At 41.0% G+C, this 16,956-nt stretch overlaps 1 protein-coding gene across 17 annotated transcripts in view; it reads left to right on the top strand.

Annotated features, from left to right (window-relative positions):
* The window catches only part of THRB (thyroid hormone receptor beta), a 388,999-nt gene that overhangs the window by 278,296 nt on the left and 93,747 nt on the right, over positions 1 to 16,956 (top strand). The gene's annotated exons all lie outside the window — the stretch shown is intronic.

The following is a 16,956-nucleotide window of genomic DNA, read 5'->3' as shown; positions in this document are numbered from 1 at the left end:
TCTTAAAGAATAACCTGCAAGTTTTAGCAACCATTATTTCCAACCCAATAACAGTTATTAAATCCTGTGAATACATCTCTACAAATATACTTCCATGTTCTTCTGATATTATAAGATGCATCCTCATCAGAAAGGTGATGGAGAGGAAACAACTATTCACAATAAAAAAATTCATTTTTAGCCATACTTTAGCGATTGCACACTCTCTCTCTCTCTCTCTCTCTCTCTCTCTCTCTCTCTCTCTCTCTCTCTCTCTCTCTCTCTCTCATCTATCTCTTTTTTGAGACAGGGTCTTGTTCTGTCACCCAGGCTGGAGTGCAGTGGTGCACAGCAGCCTCAACCTCCCAGGGCTCAAGTGATTCTCCCACATCAGCCTCCCGAAGTGCTTGGATTTACAGGAGTGAGTCATTGCACCAGTGTATGTTTACTCCTTACAGTCATTCTGATTAATATAACAAGTGGCTCTGCATACTCTGTGACCACAGAGTCCATGTATCTTTCCAAAAGTTGTCTGTTTATTCTGTTCAGCAGTAGAGTCAGAATGGAATATGATTAGATCATGTAAGGTACAAGTAAGTTATAAAACTCTTAGCAAGGGTCAAAGGAGAGAAAGAATGACTCCCAGGGAAATCTAAGGTTAGAATAGCGCAAATTCTTTGTGCAATTTATAGGACGATGGTTGTACACTGAAAGGTGCCAGAGAACAAACCAATAACACCAGTGATGGAAAAGGTTGGGTAAAAGGAAAAATAAGTAAACAGAGCTGAAGAACTCTGGTTTTCTCTAAAGGAAAGCCATCCCCCCCACTCTAAGCAATCACTGACAAAAGGGGATGAAGCCCCATGTGTCCAGAGATTTCAAATTTTCAAGAGAAGTTGGAAATTCAGATTATAGATGAAATATCCAAATTTTTTAGATGTTAGCAATTAACTTATAAAATCTTATAGACTTAGGAATCAGTTGAACTATGTCTGCTGACTGGAATCAACCCAGGAGCTGTCAGTTTGCAGCCTCAGCTATATACCTTCCAGCCTAGCAGCAAGCCCACCACTGTCCTTTTTGTTACCATGGCAGCAGGGCAGGTCACCATAGACCTCTGTGTGTCGATGATGCAGCCTGACCTTTGATTCATGTCACCTCCCCACTCTATGATGACCTAAACATGCAGGACAATTGCTCCAAGAACTTATTCTCCAGTAGACCTGAGAAACTGAAGCAACTGGAAGTTGTCACTCAGCCTTCTGAAAGTTTGGAAGCTTTCCAATGACCATAAACTTTCTCTCTCTCAGCATCATTGCCCCGCCTCTCTACCTGCCCATACTGGAGTTCCTGATATAGCAAAAATATGGAGTGCCTAGGCAAACCACAGTGATTCACACCTGTAGGAGGAGAGGGCATCAGAATCACATATTTCTTATTTCACATTAATGGGCACCAAAGCGCACCTACTCCCACATCTATTCCACTGGGAACTAGGTCAAATTCTCTGCCACTAAAATTGCACTCCTTCTGGATCACAAGCAAACGCATTCAACCTTAGCTACAGCCTCAGTGTTTCTGCTGGGATTCATGGGAATCTAGTCAGAAGGAGCGATGGCATAAGTCTTTACAGGCACACGCAGGTGTGAGCACACAGATGCCATGTAGCAGGTAGCCACCCTGCAAAATGGAGGGACAGTGTTCCTTTCTGATAAAGGACAGTGTGAGAGCAGGTGCTATGAGGATGGCTCTCTACTTCATGATAATTTGCTCACCTGAAAAACTGTCCAAAGATCTAGACTCAAAGAACATACCCTAAGACATACGAAATGGCAAAAGGTGGTTTAAAAGTAGGTAATTAAATAGTCTTTGCTTGCTGCGGGCATTAGTTCTAGGTAGGGCACAGTTCATCTAGGTAGAGTGACCATTCACTCCAGCCCCTCTGGATCAGGGGCTGGCCATTTTCGTTGTTGTCATAAAGGGCCAGTGAATAAATATTTCTGGCTTTGCAACCCATACAGTGTTTGCCACAATTACTCAATTCTGCCATTGTAGCACAAAAAGGCATAGACTATATGTAAATAAATAGACTTCTCGGTGCTTTAGTAGAAATTTGTTTATAAAACAGGCAGCAGATCAGCTTTGGCCCATAGTTTGTGGAGCCTTGTTCTAGAATCCACGGTGGTCCAGGCAGTTCCCTTCTAGCTATAAACCATCTCATTACTGAGCAGAACCCCTAAGTCTGAGTCAGCTTGAGGGATGAGCTAGGAATCTAGGCCCAATGCTCGACAGCTCTAGGGTAAGCCAGCTTTGACGCCCATCTTGCGGAACCTGGGATGCTTTCCTCACAGACTGAGCCGGAACCCCAGCTGCCTCCTAGTGGTCGAAGGAGTTTTCACTTCCGGCATTTGCTTCATAGTGGAGAAACTATTGTAGTTCTGTTTTCAAAAGAAATCTACTCTATACTCATATAGGTACAGTATATGTTAGTGGGCTCAGATGAGAAAATCATTACTTCAGATGCTCTTGTTTGCGTATGAGATAAAAGAATGTTCTTTTCCTTCTTTCTATTGCGGTGAGCTCAGGGTAATGTTTTCAGAAACCCAAAAAAGGTGGTAATGAAGTTGTAAGCTGTCAGAACTAAGTGCTTGCTCTAGGAGCATAAAGGCCAAATATACATATTTTTTTCCTTTGAAAGTGTAATAGGTTACTGCTATTCAATATAGGAAATCAATTAAACCCTTATGAAAGAAAACCATTTTTTAAGTGATCAGTAGTTAATATTTCACCTATTTTCCCAAAACAGAACGGGCCAGCATTTTCAGATAAAGGAGGCATGTTTTTGTAGGCTCTTTCAACCACAATGCTTCTTAAATTTATGTGCTTTGCACTAACTTGAATGAATAATTGTTTATTTTTTGAGGTTACTTAACATCAGCTACAGTAGAGTCGGGTCTTGCCAAAATTTTCTCACTTCCTTATGCCACCTAATTTGAAATTAGGACTACATGAAATTATTCTTGAAAAATACAATTCCTTCCAACCTCAGCAGAAACAAGAAAAAAAAATACAATTCTTAAAGACGAAAGTAAGAAAGTACCTTAATACAATACTTTATTAGTCTAGAACTAAGCATCACTTCCTAGAAAATCTGAGGGAAATTCTGCTGACATTGACGACAACATAATGAGCTCTATTTTGAATAAAACCATCATCCAAAGCGTAGGGAAATTTGTTCTAAGATATGAGTCCCTAAAATGTTAAATATCAAAGTTAGAAGCTTTTGGCCTTGACTGAACAGGAAACCAGGAATTCAAACTGTGCTGGAAGAAGCAGAAACAAGGACCTGTTATGTTTGCGCTGAACCTGGCTATATGAAAGTAGGATATGGCATAAAGCTGGCAAAGTATTTTATGTTTTTGTTGAAACCGGGCCTTCAGTAATTTAAAGTCCCTCTATGATGACTCCTTTAATGTGAATAATATATTCCCCGTTCAGTGAATTAACTCAGACTTCCTTGTGACTTGCTTGCTTGTTTAACTTCTCTACTGTGGGAAGGTATTTTCTTTGTCAAGGCATTATTATTGAGTATCCCTCAGTAGCAGGGAAGGGATGCTTGCCAAGATAGATAGGAGCTTTCAGATGTTACCCCAATATTTTTCTTCCATGTGACGTTTGTAGTGTTTCCTGTCAGCTTGCTTGCGGAGGGGCTCATTTGTTAAGCAAAATTGAGAACAGCATAGGTTCTTTTTCATTTCCCTTGTAACTCCTGAGGTTGAGCATTGTTTACGTGGTTATTCGCCACTTGCATTTCTGCATCTGCAACTTGCTTGTTCATATTTAGTGTCCATTTGCCGACTGTAGTTTTTGTCTTTTTCTCATTACTTGTAGAACCTGTTCATGTGTTATGGACATATGAGCTCTATTTTGGATAAAACCATGATGGACAGCACAGGGGAATTCATGCTAAGATGTGAATGTGCTAAATGTTAAGTACCAAAGTTAGAGACTTCTTTTGCTAAGTTAACTAAGGAAGTCACTTAATCTCCCTCGATCTTGAATTCTTTATCTATTAAGTGAGAAAGTGAAACCAGTTCATCTTCAACCCCAGTTCTTCTTCCACTTCTAAAATTTGAACTCTTATAAATCACATTTTCATAAAGTAAGGCATATACATGTTGATGGTTGGTATAAAGAAAAAGTGAACACTAAAGCAATGCATTTTGTCTTTTGAGACTATCCTACTGAACAAGTTCTTCAGAGTCAAACAAAACATTAAAGTTGGGGAAATTCGGCATTTTATTGTGAAGCCCATGTCATTTTTCAAAGGTGGACCTTCAGGTGTACCTTAGGTTTTTCAACTGCTTCTTAATGGCCATTTCTTCCTTCAGAAATGGAATCACAGTGGTGCATATGTCCTACAACCTACACAGAATAGCTTTTCATGGTGTCATGGTAACAAAACAATGATACCACTCAAAAATAACTAATGTTAACAGTGTACATATTGTTAACTTTTCCTGTTGTCAGATATGCTTCCTCAAAGGGATTTTGTTCATGGCTACTTGGTAATTCATCATATGGTGATATAGTCTCTGATTGTCAGGCTATTAACATAATCTTATAAATAATATATGAGGAATACATATTTATTACATATATATTGACATGATGAATATATAATGAACTGCCTTGTACATAATTTGGCATCTTTCTGATAATTTCCTCAGGATAAACTCTACTATGTTAAAGGAAATGATAGGTCGAAGGGACTGAACAGCTTTAAGTTAGCTTATTTGTTCGTTTTTGAGGAGGCAATTTATTAGGCAAAGTTGCATCAAGCCTTTCAAAACTTTATATTTTTTTATTGATTATAGATTTGACTATATACCCCCTACCACCTACCACTACACACATACACACATATACACACACATGCTGACTGGTGACTCAGACTTCCCCTTTTGTAACTTAACCTGTTTGTTTAACTTTCCTATTGTGGTATTTGTTTTTTTTTATTATTTAGATATTAGAGAATTAATTCATTTTCTATTATAAACAGCATAGATTATTTTTCCTTATATAAATTAATATAAGGAATTTAATACATATCTCTTCCTTTTTATGGCAATATTTAACCTTTATAAATTTTTTTCTTTTGAAATAATTTTATACTTACAGAAAAGTTGCAAAATTAATATAAGGAATTCCAAGCCATCCTTTACCGAAAGTCTTACAATGTTAACATTTTATCACATTTGCTTTGATCTTTTTTCTCTCTCTTTTTTTTAAATTTATTTATTTTACTTTAGGTACATACTATATCTGGCATTTCTCCCCATGTTATCCTTCCCCACCCTCCCATCCCTCCCCACCCCCATTGTCTCTCCCCTACCCACCCCCAACTGTCCCTTGTGTGTGATACTCCTCTCCCTGAGTCCACGTGTTCTCGTTGTTCAACACCTACCTATGTTCAACACCCACCCAAGAACATACAGTGCTTGGCTTTCTGTTCTTAGGTCAGTTTTCTGAGAATGATGGTTTCCAGGTTCATCCAAGTCCCTACAAAGGACACAAACTCATTGTTTTTTATAGCTGCATAGTATTCCATGGGGTATATATATCCCACATTTTCTTTGTACAGTCTATCATTGATGGGCATTTGGGTTGGTTCCAGGTCTTTGCTATTTTACACAGGGCTGCAATGAACATTCATGTGTCTTTATAGTAGAATGATTTATAGTTCTTTGGGTATATACCCAATAGTGGGATTGCTGGGTCAAATGGAATTTCTATTTCTAGATCCTTGAGAAATCGCCACACTAGCTTCCACAATGATTGAACTAATTTACACTCCCACCAACTGTGTAAGAGTGTTCCTATTTCTCCACATCCTCTCCAGCATCTGTTGTCTCCCAATTTTTTAATGATCGCCATTCTAACTGGTGTGAGATATCTCAGTGTGGTTTTGATTTGCATTTCTCTAATGACCAGTGATTATGAGCATTTTTTTCATATATTTGTTGGCCTCATATATGTCCTCTTTTGAAAAGTGTCTGTTCATATCCTTCGCCCACTTTTGAACAGGGTCATTTGTTTTTTTCTTGTATGTCTGTTTTAGTTCTTTGTAGATTCTGGATATTAGCCCTTTGTCAGATGGGTAGATTGCAAAAATTTTTTCCCATTCTGTTGGTTGCAGATTCACTCTAATGATGGTTTCTTTTGTTGAACAGAAACTCTGGAGTTTAATTAGGACCCATTTGTCTATCCTGGCTTTTATTGCCATTGCTTTTAGTGTTTTAGTCATGAAGTCCTTGCCTGTGCCTATGTTCTGGATGGTTTTGCCTACGTTTTCTTCTAGTGTTTTTATGGTGTTAGGTTTTATGTTTAAATCTTTGATCCATCTGGAGTTAATTTTAGTATAAGGTGAAGGTAGGAGTCAAGTTTCTTCTTTCTGCACATTGCTAGCCAGTTTTCCCAACACCATTTATTAAACATGGAGTCCTTTCCCCATTGCTTGTTTTTGCTGAGTTTGTCAAAGATCAGATGTGTGGTGTTTCTTCTGGGGTCTCTGTTCTGTTCCATTGGTCTATATCTCTGTTTTGGTACCAGTGCCATGCTGTTTTGATTACTGTAGCCTTGTAGTATAGTTTGAAGTCTGGCAGTGTGATGCCTCCAGCTTCATTCTTTTTGCTTAGGATTGTCTTGGCTATGCGGGGTCTCTTGTGATTCCATATGAAATTTAAAGTGGTTTTTTCCAGTTCTGTGAAGAAGGTCATTGGTAGCTTGATGGGGGTAGCATTGAATCTATAGATTACTTTGGACAGTATGGCCATTTTCACAATATTGATTCCTCCTAACCATGAGCATGGAATGTTTCTCCATCTGTTTGTGTCCTCTCTTATTTCGTTGAGCAGTGGTTTGTAGTTCTCCTTGAAGAGGTCCTTTACATCCGTTGTTAGTTGTATTCCTAGGTATTTTATTCTTTTGGAGCAATTGTGAATGGGTGTTCACTCTTGATTTGGCTCCCTGTTTGTCTGTTATTGGTATATAGGAATACTAGTGATTTTTGCACATCGATTTTGTATCCTGAGACTTTGCTGAAGTTGCTTATCAGTTTGAGAATATTTTGGGCTGAGACGATGGGGTCTTCTAGATATACAATCATGTCATCTACAAATAGAGACAATTTGACTTCCTCCTTTCCTAATAGGATACTCTTTATTTCTTTTTCTTGCCTGATTTCTCTGGCTAGAACTTCTAATACTATGTTGAATAGGAGTGGTGAGAGAGGGCATCCTTGTCTAGTGCCTGATTTCAAAGGGAATTCTTCCAGCTTTTGCCCATTCAGTATGCTATTGGCTGTAGGTTTGTCATATATAGCTTTTATCATTTTATGATATATTCCATCAATACCTAGTTTATTGAGAGTTTTTAGCATGAAGGGATGTTGAATTTTATCGAAGGCCTTCTCTGCATCTATTGAGATGATCATGTGGTTTTTGTCTTTGGTTCCGTTTATGTGATGGATTACATTTATAGACTTGTGTATGTTGAACCAGCCTTGCATCCCCTGGAGGAAGCCTACTTGGTCATGATGGATAAGCTTCTTGATGTGCTGTTGCAATCTGTTTGCCAGTATTTTATTGAAGATTTTTGCATCAGTGTTCCTCATGGATATTGGCCTGAAGTTTTCTTTTTTAGTTGAGTCTCTGCCTGGTTTTGGTATCAGGATGATGTTGGTCTCATAAAATGAGTTGGGGAGAATTCCCTGTTTTTGTATTGTTTGGAATAGTTTCAGAAGGAATGGTGCCAGCTCCCCTTTGTACATCTGGTAGAATTTGGCTGTGAACCCATCTGGACCTGGACTTTTTTTGGTTGGTAGGTATTGATTGCTGCCTCAACTTCAGCCCTTGTTATTGGTCTAGTCCGGGTTTCAGCTTACTCCTGGTTTAGTTTTGGTACAGTACAAGTGTCTAGGAATTTATCCATTTCTTCCTGGTTTACTGGTTTATATGAGTAGAGCTGTTTGGAGTAATCTCTGATGGTAGTTTGTATTTCTGTGGGATCAGTGGTGATATCCCCTTTATGGTTTTTTATTGCATCTATTTGATTCTTCTCCCTTTTCTTTTTTATTAATCTGGCTAGCAGTCTATTTTGTTGATCTTTTAAAAAAGCCAGTTCCTGGATTTATTGATTTTTTGAAGGGTTTTTTGTGTCTCTGTCTCCTTTAGTTCTGCTCTGATCTTAGTTATCTCTTCTCTGTCTCCTTTAGTTCTGCTCTGATCTTAGTTATCTCTTGTCTTCTGCTAGCTTTTGAGGGTTTTTTTTTTCTTTTTTCTTTTTTTTTTTTTGACCTTGCTCCTCTAGTTCTTTCAATTTTGATGATAGGCTGTTGATTTTAGATCTTTCCTCTCTTCTCTGGTGGGCATTTATTGCTATAAATTTTCCTCTCAATACTGCTTTAAAGGTGTCCCAGAGATTCTGGTAAGTTGTGTCTTCATTCTGTTTGGTTTCAAAGAACATCTTTATTTCTGCCTTCATTTCATTGTTTATCCAATCAACATTCAGAAGCAAGTTGTTCAGTTTCCAAGTGGTCGTGCAGGTTTGAGTGTGTTTTTTGATCCTGAGTTCCAGTCTGATTGTGCTGTGGTCTGATAGACTGTTTGTTATGATTTCTGTTCTTTTGTATTTGCTGAGGAGTGATTTGCTTCCAATGATATGGTCAATTTCAGGATAAGTGCAACGTGGTGCTGAGAAAAATGTATATTCTGTGGATTTGGGGTGGGGCATTCTGTATATGTCTATGAGATCCGCTTGGTCCAGCTCTGCATTCAAGTCCTGGATATCCTTGTTAATTTTCCGTCTCATTGATCTGTCTAATATTGACAGTGGAGTATTGAAGTCTCCCACTATTATTGTGTGGGAGTTTAAATCTCATTTTTAGGTCATTAAGAACTTGCTTTATATATCTGGGTGCTCCTGTGTTGGGGGCATATATATTTAGGATAGTTAGCTCTTCCTGTTGGGTTGATCCTTTTACCATTATGTAGTGTCCTTCTTTGTCTCTTTTGATCTGTGTTGGTTTGAAGTCCATTTTATCAGAGACTAGGATTGCAACCCCTGATTTTTTGTTCTCCATTTGCTTGGTAAATCTTCTTCCATCCCTTTATTTTAAGTCTATGTGTGTCTTTGTATGTGAGATGGGTTTCTTGAATACAACACACCAATAGGTTCTGATTTTTTATCCAGTTTGCCAGTCTGTGTCTTTTGATTGTGGCATTTAGGCCATTTACATTCAATGTTAATACTGTTACATGTGAATTTGATTCTGCCATTTTGTTACTGGCTGGTTTTCTTTCTCATTAGTTGACTCATTTTCTTCATTGCATTTTTGGTCTTTGCCAACTGGTTTTCTTTTGCAGTGACTGGTACTTGCTCCTTTCCATGCTTAGTGTTTCTTTCAGGAGCTCTTGTAGGGCAGGTCTGGTGGTGACAGTTGTCCGTAAAGGATTTAATTTTTCCTTCACTTATGAAGCTTAGTTTGGCTGGATATGAGATTCTGGGTTGAAAGTTCTTTTCTTTAAGGATGTTGAATATTGGCCCCCACTCTCTTCTGGCTTGTAGCGTTTCTGCTGAGAGATCAGCTGTGAACCTGATTGGCTTCCCTCTGTGGGTGACCTGACCTTTCTCTCTGGCTGCCCATAGCTTTTTTTCCTTCATTTAGACCCTGGTGAATCTGACGATTATGTGCCTTGGGGTTGCTCTCCTTGAGGAATAGCTTTGTGGCATTCTCTGTATTTCTTGAATTTGAAATTTGGACTGCCTTGCTAGGCTTGGGAAGTTCTCCTGGATATTATCCTGGAGTATGTTTTCCAGCTTGGATTCATTCTCCCTGTCATATTCAGGTACACTGATCAAACGTAGATTAGGTTTTTTCACATAATCCCATATTTCTTGGAGGCTTTGTTCATTTCTTTTCACTCTTTTTTCTCTTGTATTGCCTTCTCTTTTTATTTCATTGAGTTGATCTTCAATCTCTGATATCCTTTCTTCTGCTTGATTGATTCGGCTATGAAAACTTGTTTGCTTCACATAGTTCTCGTGCTGTGTTCTTCAACTCCATCAAGTCATTTTTGTTCTTCTCTAAGCTTGTTATTCTAGTTAGCATTTTGTCTAACCTTTTTCCAAGATCTTTTGTTTCTTTGCATTGAGTTAGAACATCTTCCTTTAGCTCTGAAAAGTTTATTATTATCTACCTTCTGAATCCTGTTTCCATCAATTCTTCATACTCCTTCGTGGTCAAGTTGTGATCCTGTGTTGTTGAGGAGTTTGTGATCCCTTGAAGGAGAAGAAGTGTTCTGGTCTTTGATGGTTTCACCTTTTTTGTGCTGGTTTTTTCCCTTCTTTGTGGATTTACCTGGCTGTGGTGTCAGAGAGCTGCTTGATGAGGTCACTTGTCTGCCTGTCAGCCCGCTACTGGGTTTCTAGGAACTCCTTCAGTTTACTGGGAAAGCTTCCTGTGTCTTTTTTGTTTATGCTGGGAGATTAGGCCCACCTCTTCTGCTGACCTGTAGGCGCTGCTGGGTTGTCCGGAACGCCGTCCTGTTGCTACGTAGGCTTCCTGTGTTTTTTGTTAAAACATGTAGCCTAGTCCCACCCCTCTAGTGGTGGGTTGTGCCCTTCCTCCACTGGGCTGGATCATTCAGCATTCATCTCAGACTGTGGCACTGGCTACGCAACCAACTAGAGTCAGAGCTTCAGCTCTCTGGGGTTTGTAGGGGAGGGTAGGGACCCATCCAGCCGCACCTGGCAGTCTCCCCCTTTCAGCTTTCTCTCTCTGTGGTCATGGGGTAGGGGCCGCCCAGCTGCTCCCACTTACAGCTACCCTCTGTCTCCAGGATGCAGGGAGGGGATGATAGCTCAGTCTGTGGACTCTTATTCAACTCTGTACTTGTAATTCCCAGCTCTTGACTGGCAAAGATCCCCTGTTCTGTATATTGCTGAGGCTTTGGGGGAAGCACTGTATCTGGACCGGAGCGCCAGAGGTGAGCCTCTGACTTGCCAGTCAAATGCACTTTCTGGGTGAAGCAGCACCCCTCCCCACCTCAGTCTGCCCTGAGTGGGCTTTGCTCACCCTCAGACCAGAACCATTGAAATGCACCTGGTACCTCGGTTGGAGCTAGGAGATCTCTGAGTTTCTGCATCTCTCTCGCTGGGTGTTGTGCGCTGGAGTTGTGTCTAATCCGCCATCTTGGATCCTCAATCCCTTTCTCTCTCTTTCTATCACTCTCTAATTTTAGTTCAAACCATTTACAAATAAATTGTAAATATGGTGCCATAGCATTTTGGGACATAGAAAAGTTTTCAGTCTATATATAGTGAGTTCTATTGAGGTGTCATTTTATGATTTATTTCTTTGTTGTCAAGCTGAGAAATGTCTTCTGATAAATACTGAGGTACAGACCTCATTGGGATCTTGGGAATGTGTTAGCAGTTTTATTTCAACGTGTAGTTTTGTGTTTTTTTTAATTAAACGCAGGAACGACTCGCTTAAACATGAAGATTTTTCTCTCACACACTTTTGACAACACTCTCACATACTAAGTTTTGGGTATCAACCACTCACACCAAGTGGTGAGCTGCTAAGGGAAGGGAGGGGCAGACCTGATTGGTGGAGGTCCTTCTGTCCCTTCTCCAAAAGTCAGAACAGCCAATTCCCAGTCCTTCGGACTGCTTACAGCTGTAAATGAATGAATAACAGAAGCCAAAAGAGAGCAGCCATGAAGAGTGCCTGCCTGACGCTCACTCCCCTTCCCACAGTGCTGTAGAGCTGGGAGGCTTTAGATAGATGGACACGCTCCTACCATAGCCATTCTGAAGGGAAGTCTGGAGGCTCATTGCACTTTCTCCTGAATTCCTGTTTCCCCAGATGTGACCAAAAATAAAACATGGCCTTGGATTCCATACAGCCACCTATAGGCATTACAAATGTTGCCGTGAATAGTTTGGCAGAGAGAAAAATCACCCAGATAGCTAGCTCTACTGTTGGCTAAGCTTTGATTTTATTTCCTGGGTATTTAAACACACAATGTGATGGGGACCTTTTTGCTCCTCCCTCTGCATGCTGTCACTTCTAAAAAAAATAAAAATCTCACTGCAAGCAGGCTAGAAAGGAAGCATCAGTCTTCCCCCAAATGCCCTGAGGGCAGAAGGGAGACTATTACACACATCACACAGAAAGTCTTTAAATTCATGCTAAGACATCTCTCCCACAGATCCATGCCTCACAGGAACTGCTGAAACCTCACATCCTCTTCTCCCTCTCTCCCCAGAGGCTAAGGCCCCGATGTTTCTGCTTTACACACTGCCTTCCCTCCCCGCTGCAGTCAGGAATTTGGCCCCTTCTCTCCCCTCCCTCTTCTCCCCACTGCTACCTCCACCTTCAAGACTGTGAGCTCCTTCTCTTCACTTCCTCAATATGTATCTCCTTTTAAAACCCCACTCAGCAAATTAAACAGATCTTCCTTGGGACCCCACTCGCCTCGGAAAGCAAAGGAAGGGAAAACCATAAATATTTGTCATCTTACTTTTTTCTCCTATCCCACACAAATTGGTAGAAGAGGATGAAAATCATTCCACAGCATCCATCCAGACTAGAGAAGAGAGGAGACCAGCACCTCAGTTCATAAGTTTCTCCAGTTTCTATCACAATAAGCGGCAAATCAAGAGACCACCAGAAGGAACAAAAGTTCCTATGCAGCTAACGCATAACCTTTTTCTTTAAAACGAGAGTAAATGCACCTTTTTTCCTCAGAAAACAGAAGGAATGGTAACTCTTCATGCGGGATAACTGAGCAAAAGATGCCCTATGGTCTACCAGAAGAAGGACTGGTCCTCCTGTGTTCTGACTGTCTCTGTTCTCCTCCCATCTCTCCTTTTAACTTCCTCAACTTCTCTTGGAAGAGAAACTTACTACAGAAAAGTAGGGAGGTTTCTGAAAGAGACCAGATTCATAAAATCTCACCAGATCCAGTCAGGTTAGTGAAAACCTTCCCTCAAATCTCCCAGCAACTCTTAGACACTTCTAGAACAACTTCAGTTTCCAAATTTGAGCTGCAGTTAGGTAATCAGGAAGTTGAAATGTCAAAAGGACAAGACTTTATAGAGAGTAGAAGATGGGAGCAGAAGAGTGAAAAAAAAAAAAACTTCTTCCTCAGTAAGTCCTGTATTCTTGCTAGAAGGCACCCTTTGTAATGTTGGTTTCTTCTCCTACCCCAACCCCAAGTAACACAAACCCCATTCCACCACCACAGTCATCATCACACCAACCTCCACTACAGTCATTGCCCCGACATCATCACCCCATTAACCCCACCATCAACATTTTGATAAACTCATCCCAGGCTCTTGCAAGCCCTGCTGTAACCAAGAGCTGCCCAGCACATCTCTACCTGATTTTTTTCCGAACAGTCACAAATAACAACTGTAGCATAACAAGTTTCTGTTATGTGGGGATGTACCTTCCTCTCTATTCTCCTAAATGCCACTAAAGTCCACAGCAGTTGCACATATATAGGTGCAAATCCCTTCAAAAAAATTTCCCAACAAGAATTTGGTTTATAATGACTATATTGTATTATTTAGTTTGCAGTGAGCCAAGAGTTATTTTTATATGGCATCACCACCTGCTCCCCTTGCCATCTGAAAAGTTGAAAAGTCCCAGGCTCTTGTTTTATCCATCTTTGCTTTTCTTTCAAGTCTTGGCTATGATGACATTCTCGCTCTGGAATTTGGCTGTGTTGTAAAAAGGAAACCAGTGTGGGACACCAATTCCCTAAGCCTGCAGAGTGCACATGCTTTCTCGTCTTGGTGCTGTCGCTGAACTGAGTCATTTTCTGTGAGCCATAGTTCACACATTAGCAGGCTAAAGCCAGTGTGGTGAAGTGTCCTGCCCAGGGTCATCACAGCAGACTGTTGAGTATTTGGACCGTCAGTTCCCAAAGACTGGGAAACTGTGGGTTAAATGGCTTCAGGGGTGACTATGTTTCTTTTTTTTTTTTTTTTTTTTTAACCTTGACTGAGTTCTTTGTCTATCATACTAACATCCACACTGAATTTCCATGAAACATGCATTAAGCATTCTTTCTTCTCCTTTTTAGTAAGCTGAGACCAAATTAATAAAATCTAACCAAATTTAGTCAGATTAGGAAAAAACTCTCTCAAAACTCCTAGGGATTCAGACAAGTGCTTCTAGAACAACTTCAGTTTCCAAAATGGTAGCCAGGTGACCAGAAATTTGATCCCTCTCTTTGGAAGAGGACCTAACACTTGTCCTGCTCAAACTTGGCTGCACATTAGAATCCCTCTGAGAGCTTTCTTTTCGAAACAGGTTCTTAATCTGTGGCCCAAGCTGGAGTGCAGTGGCGTGATCTCAGCTCATTGCAACGTCTACCTTCCAGGCTCAGGTGATTCTCCCATCTCAGCTCTAGGAACTCACCACCACATACAGCTAATTTTTGTATTTTTTGTGGAGACGGGGATTTGCCACATTGCCCAGACTGGTCTCAAACTCCTGGGCTCAACTGATCCATCCCCCTCAGGTTCCCAAAGTGCTAGAATTAGAGGCATGAACCACCTCGCCTGGCCACTCTGGGAGCTTTTTAAAGTCTTGATGTCCATAATATTCTACACCAGTTTAATAGTAATCTCCAGGTGGGGGCCCAAGACTCAGCATTCTTTTAAAACTGTCCAGGTAATTCTAAAGTACAGCCCAGTGGGACCCAGTGGTTCTCAACCTTGCTGCCTATTACAAGTCACCTGGGGATCTGTTTAAAAAAATATCAGTGTCTGTGCCCCACCCCTAGAGAGTCCAATAAACTGGTCTAAGGGGAAACCTCTGATAGTTTTGTTTTTTTAACTCCTCAAGTGATTCTACTATGCGTCCTGTGTTAAGAAAAGGGCCTGGCCAGGCGCGGTGGCTCACGCCTGTTATCCCAGCACTTTGGGAGGCCGAGGCGGGTGGATCACGAGGCCAAGAGATTGAGACCATCTTGGTCAACATGGTGAAACTCCGTCTCTACTAAAAATACAAAAAAAGTTAGCTGGGCATGGTGGCGCGTGCCTGTAATCCCAGCTACTCAGGAGGCTGAGGCAGGAGAATTGCCTGAACCCAGGAGGCAGAGGTTGCGGTGAGCCGAGATCGCGCCATTGCACTCCAGCCTGGGTAACAAGAGCGGAACTCCGTCTCAAAAAAAGAAAAAGAAAGAAAGAAAGAAAAAGAAAAGGGCCATTGTTCTCAAACTTGGTGATGGGATCAGAATCACTGGGAAATTTAGTTCAAAAAGAAAAAAAGTTCTAGCCGACCATCTTACCTAGTGACAAATGCCTTGGGTTTTTTCGTGCCTAATTAGCTCTCCAGGTGATCCTGATGCACACAGAAGTTTGAGAATCACTGATGTAGAGGGTGTTCCCCCCGCCCCAGAAAATGTTACTTTGGGCATCTGAGTACAAAAAAAATAAATCTAAAATATTACCCTTTAAGCTATGCCTAACCTGACCAAGGGTGGGCAAATTGAAATGTAATTAGTGATGCTCTACTCCCCTAGTGATGATTGTGTGTGTGTCTGTTGTTACTTTCACCCATAAATGACATACTCATGGTTCCTGAAACCATGCTTTTGACCAGCGGACATCAACAACTTCACTTATCCAAATGGCTCATCCAAAGAGCAAACTCTCCAGCTCAAATGATCACAAAGTCCTTTAGGCCTGAGCCTCAAGGCCAGCATTTTTCTTTTCTTTCTCTTTTTTTTAGAGACAGAGTTTTTCTCTTGTTGCCCAGGCTGGAATGCAATGGCATGGTCTTGGCTCACTGCAACCTCCGCCTCCCAGGTTCAAGTGATTCTCCTGCCTCAGCCTCCCAAGTAGCTAGAATGAGAGGTGCCTGCCACGAAGACCACCTAATTTTTGTATTTTTAGAAGTGACAGGGTTTCACCATGTTGTCCAGGCTAGTCTCGAACTTCTGACCTCACCCTCCCAAAGTGCCTGGATTACAGGTATAAGCCACAGCACCCAAAGACCAGCATTTTTCACTGAAGAAATGGAGCAATCTTGAAGAAGTTGTTTCTCTATCCACAAACGATTTAATAGGCATCAAGCTTAGAATGCTATTTTGGGGGTGGTGGCGGTGGTGGTGGTGGCAGTGGTGGTGGTGGTGGTGGTGGTTGTTGTTGTTGTTGTTGTTTTGAGACAGGGGCTCACTCTGTCATCCAGGCTGAAGTGCAGTGGTGCAGTCAAGGCTCACTGCAGCCTCAGCCTCCTGAGGAGACCTCCCAGGCTCTGTTGATCCTCCCACCTTAGCCTCGTGAGTAGCTGGGACCACTGGCACACACCACCACACTCAGCTGAATTATTTTTTGTATTTTTTGCAGAGACAGGGTTTCACCATGTTGACCAGGCTGGTCTTAAACTCCTGGGCTCAAGCAATCTGCCCACCTCAGCCTCTCAAAGTGTTTGAATTATAGGCATGAGCCACCATGCCTGACCTTAGAATGATATTCTATGCTTCTTTAATGTATTTTTTATATGTATGGTGCTTTTGGTTGTGGGAAGCGGTATTTATTATTTTTAATTTTTTTAATAAATTAAAGAACTTCCATTTTGGGGTCTGAAGAGAATATAGCACTGTGGTGAATCCCCATAGGATTATCATTCTCAGCCTGATCAACATGTTTAACTCACTTGGCAAATCTTAAAATTCCCAATGCTGAAAATGTTGAACTTTTCTCAAAGGATTATGGTGAAAATGTAAGACATATAAATCACTTAACATGAGTCTAGAACACTGGAGCACAGCATACAACAGCCATGATGAGGGAGCACCTGACACATAGTAGATGTGTCACTAACTTCCTACAGTGGAAAAAAAACAGATGTAAATAAGTGTTTGTGCTTTTTTTGAGACAGAGTATCGC

This window comes from Callithrix jacchus, chromosome 17 (assembly GCF_049354715.1).
Source record: "Callithrix jacchus isolate 240 chromosome 17, calJac240_pri, whole genome shotgun sequence".
Classification (NCBI taxonomy): domain Eukaryota; kingdom Metazoa; phylum Chordata; class Mammalia; order Primates; family Cebidae; genus Callithrix; species Callithrix jacchus.
The sequence above is the reverse complement of the archived record's forward strand: the minus strand, read 5'-3'. Positions and strand labels throughout refer to the sequence as shown.